This window comes from Capricornis sumatraensis, chromosome 9 (assembly GCF_032405125.1).
Source record: "Capricornis sumatraensis isolate serow.1 chromosome 9, serow.2, whole genome shotgun sequence".
Classification (NCBI taxonomy): Eukaryota; Metazoa; Chordata; class Mammalia; order Artiodactyla; family Bovidae; genus Capricornis; species Capricornis sumatraensis.
The window spans coordinates 2,539,234-2,547,499 of record NC_091077.1 but is presented as its reverse complement, the minus strand read 5'-3'; the positions used below and the strand labels follow the sequence as shown (position 1 = coordinate 2,547,499).

Genomic DNA, 8,266 nt, shown 5'->3' with positions numbered 1-8,266 from the left:
CAACTGTCTTCTCCAGCACAATTCCAAAGCAGCAATTTTTCAGCGCTCAGTCTTCTTTATGTTCCAACTCTCACATCTGTACACAACTGGAAAAAACCATAGCTTTGACTATAGGGATCTTTGTCAGCAAAGTGATGTCTCTGCTTTTTATTATGCTATCTAGTTTTGTCATAGCTTTTCTTCCAAGGAGGTATCTTTTAATTTCATGGCTGCAGTCACCATCCGCAATGATTTTGGAGTCCAAGAAAATAAAATCTGTTCCTGCAGCCACTTTTACACCTATTTGCCATGAAGTGATGGGACCAGATGCCATGATCTTCGTTTACTGAAGGTTGAGTTTTAAGCCAGCTTTTTCACTCTCTTCTTTCACCCTCATCAAGAAGCTCTTTAGTTGCTCTTCACTTTGTGCCATTAGAAGGGTATCATTTGCATATCTGAGGTTGTTGATATAGCTCCAGCAACCTTGATTTCAGTTTGGGAGTCATCCAGCCCAGCATTTCACATGATATATACTCTGCAAATAAGTTAAATAAGAAGGGTGACAATACACAGTCTTGTCCTACTCCTTTCCCAATGTTGACCCAGTCCATTGCTCCATGCCTCTTTATTGGATTTTAACAGTCTGCAGGGCGTGCCTCTCGCCCCTATGCTGTGACCTTACTCCTGGCAGGCTGGAGCCTGATTCTTCTCTCTACCCTGGTTGGAGCACAGGGCCTTGACCACTAGTTAGTTAATGCACCGTCATGCAAACATAATCTATCAGCTCAGTCCTTTCTCTGCTCATTTTCAACCACCACCTTAACAGAACATCTTGATCTCTGAACACATCTCAGGACAGTTACATCCGGCTAGGATCCCACAATTGTCCTTGAATTTACTGGACTGAACGACCATTTATGGACTGAAACGTGCCATTAACTATTATTTTCTGTATATCTGAGGCCAGAAGAATCATTCACGACTAAATGTCTTTAGAGAGATCAACATACTGGCTAAGCTCAAAAGCCTGAAAGCCTGTCCTGTTTCCAGGAAACTGACAGGCCGAATGAAAGGGAGGAAAATCAAGAAAAAAATGAACAGCCTGAGACCAAAAAAAAAAAGAAGAAGAAAAAAGAGTGAGTTGGAAATAGTAGGAGCGTTAAGAAGATGATTAAGTAGAAACGACAGGCAGTAACAAGCGAAGAGAGCGAGAAGAGAACTCAGACCCTGAGAGGCGGGCACTGCTCACTGCTCCCCAGAGCCGGGGATAGGGCAGAGAAAGGGCGGGGCCTGCGGAAGCGGCTAGCGGAGAGCGACCGCCCCGGATGCTGAATGGTCGCGCCCTGCGGCGGTGGCCAATGGGCGCCCGGGATGTTGGAGCGGCAGCGTCAGTCGCGGCGCTCTCTCGCTCGCTCGCCGCAGAGGGGGTGAGGTGGGGGAGGGGGACGGCGGCCGCCGCCATGATGCTTGTTTGCTTTCAATGAAAACAAGGGGGACGCGGAGGAGGAGGAGGCGGCGGCGTCGGTGGCGGCGGCGTCGGCTGCGCGGAGGCGAAGGCAGCGGTGGGTGCAGCGAAAACGGAGAGGCCGGAGGCCGAGAGGCCGAGAGGGCGTAGTGGCAGCTCGTCGAGGAGGCTGAAGCGGGCGGCTGACGCGGTGGATCTCGGAGGGGGAACAAAGAGCGGCGGCTGAGGCGGCAGAGGAGCGGCGACGGCGGCGCTGCAGCTGCGGGCGGGACTGGTATGGTGGTTCCACAGGTCAGACCCCGCTGCACTCACAGGGAGGAGGCGGCGGCAGCGGCGGAGGAAGGCGGCGCACCCCAAGAGGTGAGCGAGACCGGCCCGAGGCCCAGCCGGGCGCTGCTCCTCGCACTGGCGGCGCACGGGCCGCTCGCAGTCGTGTCCCGGGGACCGTAGCGCGGGGCACTCCAGCGAGAGCACCTTAAGTTTTGTGGGCGGCGGGCCTGCAGCTTGGAGGAGATGGCGGCTGTTGAGGGGTCCCTAGATGCGCAGCTGTCGCGATCCCGCTGATTCCGGGACCGCGCCCCCGCGCAGAGTCCGGGGCTGAGGGGTGTTGATTGACGGCGAGGGTGGGGGCGCGCAGGGGGGCGCCGGGGTTGGAGGGAATGCCCCGGCTCTCGACTCTGGCTCTGGTCACTCGCAGGAGGAGAGTTGGTGTCTTGGGACTCTTGGCCAGATGGGTGGCAACTTTGGAGAAGTGGCAGTGTGGGATTGCGCGAATGTAGTATGGAACTTCGCAGTTGCCACAGAGCGGGAAACTGTTTCCCCCAAATGTGTTTAAAATTAAGTTTTAGGCAATTATCTTTTTGAGGGGGGAATGGATTGGGAGGATGGGAATGGCATGGTTAAAGAAGCCCTTAGCAGCAGATGGAGAGATTAGGATATTGCTGAGGACTCAGAGATACAATTACTTGAAGCTTTTATGTTTAAATAACCTAAATCTTATCTTTCCTCTTTTTTCTAAGTACCAGTCATTATTTTCTTCGGAAACTTTTTCTTTTGACTCTTCTTCTGTACCTTTCTTAAAGAGCTTGCTAAGCAATACCTGTGACCGTTTCTTGAACTGTTAACTGTAAAAGACCGTTTTGTGAATGGTCGTTTTGCTTGTCCTTTTTGGAAGTGTTATTGTGCTAAACTGACGTTTAAATCATCTCCTTGAATATGAGTTCCCATATTTATTTCCAGGTGGATTGCCTCATTAGTGGCAGTGCAGAATCTTCTTGTCTCTTTATATCTGGGGATTTTAATTTTGGGGAGGAAGAGAGTGAATATGAACAAGAGAAAAATAAAATGGCATATAATACTTTGTGTTTTTCTGAATGCACTAGAGTTTATCATCCCAAAACAGTTTTGTAGGCTATAGGAGCTATGTCCATTGATCAAAAGGGTTTGAAGGCTTGTTTTGTAATTGCTATCAGAGTAATTATTACAGTCTTTAGAATATGATGACTTTTAGAATAAAATTTGCTTAATAGTTTTAGACCAGTGAGGTGGTCCAGTTGACTTGCTGTAACAAAATTTTTGAATAGCTACTAATGAGGAAACAAACTTAGAAAGGTTAAAGCGACTTGCCTAAGACATTACAGTTAAGACGGAAAGGACCAGGTTTTGTGTAAGTGTGAGAGCACATGAGAGTGATGTACTTGCCAAAGATTAGTTCTTTGGGGAGGGCTGCTGCTGCTGCTGTTGAGTCGTGTCTGTTGAGACTGAGCACGCTTCAGTCGTGTCCGACTCTGTGCGACCCCATAGACGGCAGCCCACCAGGCTCCCCCATCCCTGGGATTCTCCAGGCAAGAACACTGGAGTGGGTTGCCATTTCCTTCTCCAGGGGAGGGCAGAGTGTGTTTTCATAAATGGAAGTTATTTGAGGTAGTTGAGTCAGATCAGTTTCAGTAGGTGAAAAAGATACTTAATGAAATGGTCAAAAAGTGAGGATGTGACAAAAGACAAAGTTTCTTGTGAAGCTAAGAAGATTTTGCATAGTTTCAGAAGTGTCTTCATCAGTGGTATGTGTTAATAGATGAAGAAACTCTTCTGAATGCTTATTTGTTTGTAGGGATTTTCAGTTTTCTTAGGCCTTGGTGGCAAAGTAAAACTTTTCAGACTCTTGAATAGACATGAAGTTGGTTATAGAACTTAGTCCTGACTGCAGATACTGGCATTTGCTTCTGTACTTGTGGTTTATAAATAATGTATTTTGGTTAGTGCTTAGGCATTCCACTGTGTCCATATTAGCCTTTTTTTTAATGTTCTTTAAAGCATAAACCTTTTTCATATTGTAGTGCAGCAGAACGGGGTAATATGTGTAAGGCATACTGGAATAAATGGTCAAGGCTGCTCACAACTTGTAGCTTTTGGGTCATAAAGCATGAGGACTCTGGCACCCTTGTAACTTTCTCATACTTAAGGTGCACTGGTTGAAAAACTGCTTTTAAAGTATTTATTTGCATATACGGTGGGGGCTCATTTAGGCTGCCTTAATCTTACCCTTCTCTGGGCTTTACCTCTCCCTCATCCGTTTTTATTTTCTTGGTTACTTATGTGCAAGGAATAGTATATGCTGGACATAGTGTTGGACCCTGAGAATTAAAAAGTGAATAATAGTTGCTGTCTTCTTGTTTCTGTAGTCTTAGTAGGTGTACAGAGGCTGTGGGAGGACAGGAGAGAATGATTAAACTTGTAGAAGGTGTGGGAGCAGTTTACAGAAAATAGCATGGAATTAGGTTTGTCAAACTGGGGAGACGGGTCATTTCAAACGTAAGGAACTCTGGGTGCATTGAGATGCCAAATGTTGGGGTAAGGCCAGTGGTGACATGTTACTGAAAAGGAGAGTGACTGGAGATGAGCCTGCAAAGGTATATCCATCCTCGATTTTGAAGAACCATGCTTATTAAGCTAAAAGTGAGGTTTATATCTTTATCCTATAGCAAAGGAAAGAGCACAATATTTTTCAGAGGGGAGCAATGTGATTTAGAGATCATTTAGGCATCAGTGTGGACAACTAAGTGGAGGCCCTACATATAAGAAAGTCACATTTGAGATAGTGGAAGTTAGTGAATCTGAATCTGTTTTAAACTTGGATATATAGGGTATTTTGTTTCTGTGATCCCTTTTGTAGTGGGCTTGAGGACTCAGTTCAGTTGCTCTGTATTACAGGGTAATTGAAAATGTTTTGAAAATTAAGAGCAATCAAAACAATGAAACCCGTATAGTGGTACTGTAGGCAGGCATTCAGGCTTTCAGAACTTGTCTTCTCAGTTAGGCTGAGGCAGATTGTAGTAGTTAAGCTGGAAAAATCAACCCTTTGCTCACCAGAAGTGAGAGCCACCAAGCTTAAAGGTTATGGCTATCCTGATGGTCTGTGAGGATATGGACTGTAAACATTTTGTGAAATTGGGTGGAGGACAGAATTTTCCCTTCTGTATGGTGGTGGTGGTTTAGTTTCTAAGTTGTGTCTGACTCTTGAGACCCCCATGGACTGGGGTTCCTGCCAGGTTCCTCTGTCCATGGGATTTTCCCAAGCAAGAATAACTGAGTAGGTTGGCATTCCTTTCTCCAGGGAATCTTCCCAACCCAGGGTTTGAACCCAACTCTCCTGCATTGGCAGGTGGATTCTGAGCCACCAGGGAAGCCCAGAGCAAGATATAGGATCCTAAAAGTCACCATGATAGGCAGAGTTGTGCAGTAAAAACTATAGGCCTTTTGGGAAAAATGGTACTGGAACACAACAGTCAAAACATTGTCAGTGACTTTATTTTTTTAAAAAGGAACCTGATAAAAATGGTAGCATAGTTTTAATCCTAAATGATTAAGGAATACATAAATACCACAGGTGCTGGAGAAGACTCTTCAGAGTCCTTTGGACAGCAAGGAGATCAAACCAGTCAGTCCTAAAGGAAATCAACTCTGAATATAGATTGGAAAGACTGATGCTGAAGCTGAAGCTCCAGTGTGAAGCTGATATGAAGAGCTGACTCATTGTGAAAAGACCCTGATGCTGGGAAAGATTGAGGGCAGGAGGAGAAGGGGACAACAGAGGAGATGGTTGGATGTCATCACCGACTTGATGGACAAGAGTTTGACCAAACTCCTGGAGATAATGAAGGACAGGGAAGCCTGGGGTGCTGCAGTCCATGGGGTTGCAAAGAGTTGGACACAGCAGCTGAACAAATACCATGATAAATGTGTCACTTTACCTTGAAAAAGACCTGGTTTGCTTGTGGAAATGGGCATGAGAAGGGTTGCTGCTTGTGCGTTATTATAAAGTGATAGAAAGAGGGTTACCTGAAATCAAATGGAATGTTATAATAATACCAAATGTGGATGGGTGTGGCTCAGCATATGTGTACACACAGACTGAATTGATGGAGCTGATAGGTGTTTTCAGGTGTGTGTATTTTGTAAATTTCTATGTAGCTCCGTTCAGCCAGGGGCAAGTTTCTACCTTTTTCAAGTGTTTTTCTCAGACAAAATTGTATGTAAGCAAATGGGAATTTTGTGTTATGCTCAAATTTTCTGATATATCAGTCACGTTGAAACAGATTATTTTCAGAATAAAAGATACAGCAGAACTAATTACACTTCAACATAGTATTTTAAAGTAGTGCTAAAACTCACTTCCAAAAATACCTGAAACATGCTATTGTAGACTTGCTACTGTAATCGGGATGGTTGGAAAGTGTCACCGACTCAGTGGACATGAATTTAGGAGATAGTAGAGAATGGAGGAGCCTGGTGTGCTTCAGTTTATGGGGTTGAAAAGAGTCAAGACAGCGACTGAACAACAACAACAGTAGTAGGGCTTATGCTTTTTTATTTCAAGTGGGCTTACAATGGTGCAGAGAGAAAAACAAATGAACCAATAAAGTGCTCATCAAGTTACATGGGGAATACACAGAGTATTTGGGGGATGCTAAAGAAGGAGCAGAGGCTTCCCTGGTGGCTCAGTTGATAAAGAATCTGCCTGAAATGCAGGAGACCTGGGTTCAATCCCTGGGTTGGGAAGATTCCCTTGGAGAAGGGAATGGCTACCCACTCTAGTATTCTTACACGGAGAATTTCACGGACAGAGGAACCTGGCGAGCCACAGTCCATGGGGTCACAAGAGTTGGACGTGACTTAGCAACTAAATCACCACCACCAAGGAAGGAGCATCTAATTCTGCTTTGGAAATGGGATTCATCTCAGAGGTCTTTGGGCCTAATTTTGAAAGTTGACTAGAGGTTTGTTAGACTGAGTGGGGCATTTCAGTGGGAAGAAAGAGCATGTGCAAAGACAAGTTACATACAACTTGGACTGTGAAACAGGTTGCAGAGATGTAAGGGACAGGTGGAGTTGCCAGAAATAGTCTGTGAATGGTCTTAGGCTCTTTCTTAAAGTGTTGGGATGTAAGTTTGTATATAATAGGGATTCATTGAGAGTTTAGGTGGATGGGGTGGGGAAATTGTGTGTGTGACATACTTTTTCAGGAGGCATAGTAAAAATGTGAAGGCTTGATAAAGAGGGTCAAGAAACTGGGGTCAGAAAGTCCTTAGGACTTCACTTAAGTCCTTGTAAGAGAAATACTCTAGAATTGTTAAAGCCTTCATGATTTATATGGTCAGCATTTTGTGAATGATTTTCTGTCTTAGTTTTCAGGGGGAAAAAGGACTAGAGGGTCAAAATTGATTTCTAGTAGATTAGAACTTCCCACAATGATTGTATGTATGACTTAGCAGCTAGAATAAATGTTGAATGTCTCAAAAGGCCAAAATTGCAATGAGATATGGTGTGGTCACTCATGTAGAGCCTGACATCCTGGAGTCTGAAATCAAGTGGGCCTTAGGAAGTGTTACTACAAACAATGCTAGTGGAGGTGATGGAATTCCAGCTGAGCTATTTCAAATCCTAAAAGATGATGCTGTGAAAGTGCTGCACTCAGTAAGCCAGCTAATTTGGAAAACTCAGCAGTGCTCACAGGTCTGGAACAGGTCAGTTTTCATTCCAATCCCAAAGAAGGACAGTGCCAAAGAATGTTCAGACTGCTGTACAATTGAGCTCATTTCACAATGCTAGTAAGATGCTGCTCTATATCCTTCAAGCAGGAACTTCCAGATGGACAAGCTGGATTTAGAAAAGACAGAGGCACTAGATATCAAGTTGCTGACATTTGTTGGGTCATAGGGTAAGGAAGAGAATTCCAGAAAAACATTTACTTCTTCTTCATTGACTATGCTAAAGCTTTTGACTGTGTGAATCACAGCAACTGTGGAAAATTCTAAGAGAGATGGGAATACTAGACCCCCTTACCTGCCTTGTGAGAGACCTGTATGCAGGTCAAGAAGCAACAAAACCTTACATGGAACAACTGACTGGTTCCAGATTGGGAAAGGAGTATTGTCACCCTACGTATTGAACTTATGTGCAGAGTACATCATGCAAAATGCCAGGCTGGATGAATCCCAAGCTGGAATCAAGATTACAGGGAGAAATATCAACAACCTCAGATACACGGATGATACCACTCTAATGGCAGAAAGTGAAGAGGGCTATAGAGCCTCTTGATGAGGGTAAGAAGAGAGTAAAAAAGCAGGTTTAACACTCAGCATTCAATAAACAAAGATCTTGGCATCTGGTCCCATCACTTCATGGCAAGTAGAAGGGAAAAAAGTGGAAGCAGTGACAGGTTTTATTTTCTTGGGCTCCAGAATCACTGTGGATGGTAACTGCAGCCATGAAATTAAAAGACACTTGCTTCTTGGAAGGAAAACTATGACAAACTTAGACAGC

At 44.6% G+C, this 8,266-nt stretch overlaps 1 protein-coding gene across 2 annotated transcripts in view; it reads left to right on the top strand.

Moving 5' to 3' along the window:
• Positions 1 to 1,518: 1,518 nt before the first annotated feature.
• The window catches only part of CNOT6 (CCR4-NOT transcription complex subunit 6), an 89,915-nt gene continuing 83,167 nt past the window's right edge, over positions 1,519 to 8,266 (top strand). For both annotated transcript variants that reach the window (XM_068979339.1, XM_068979338.1), the window contains exon 1: positions 1,519 to 1,804. The gene's annotated coding sequence lies outside the window, so the exon portion shown is untranslated. The remainder of the gene's footprint in view (positions 1,805 to 8,266) is intronic.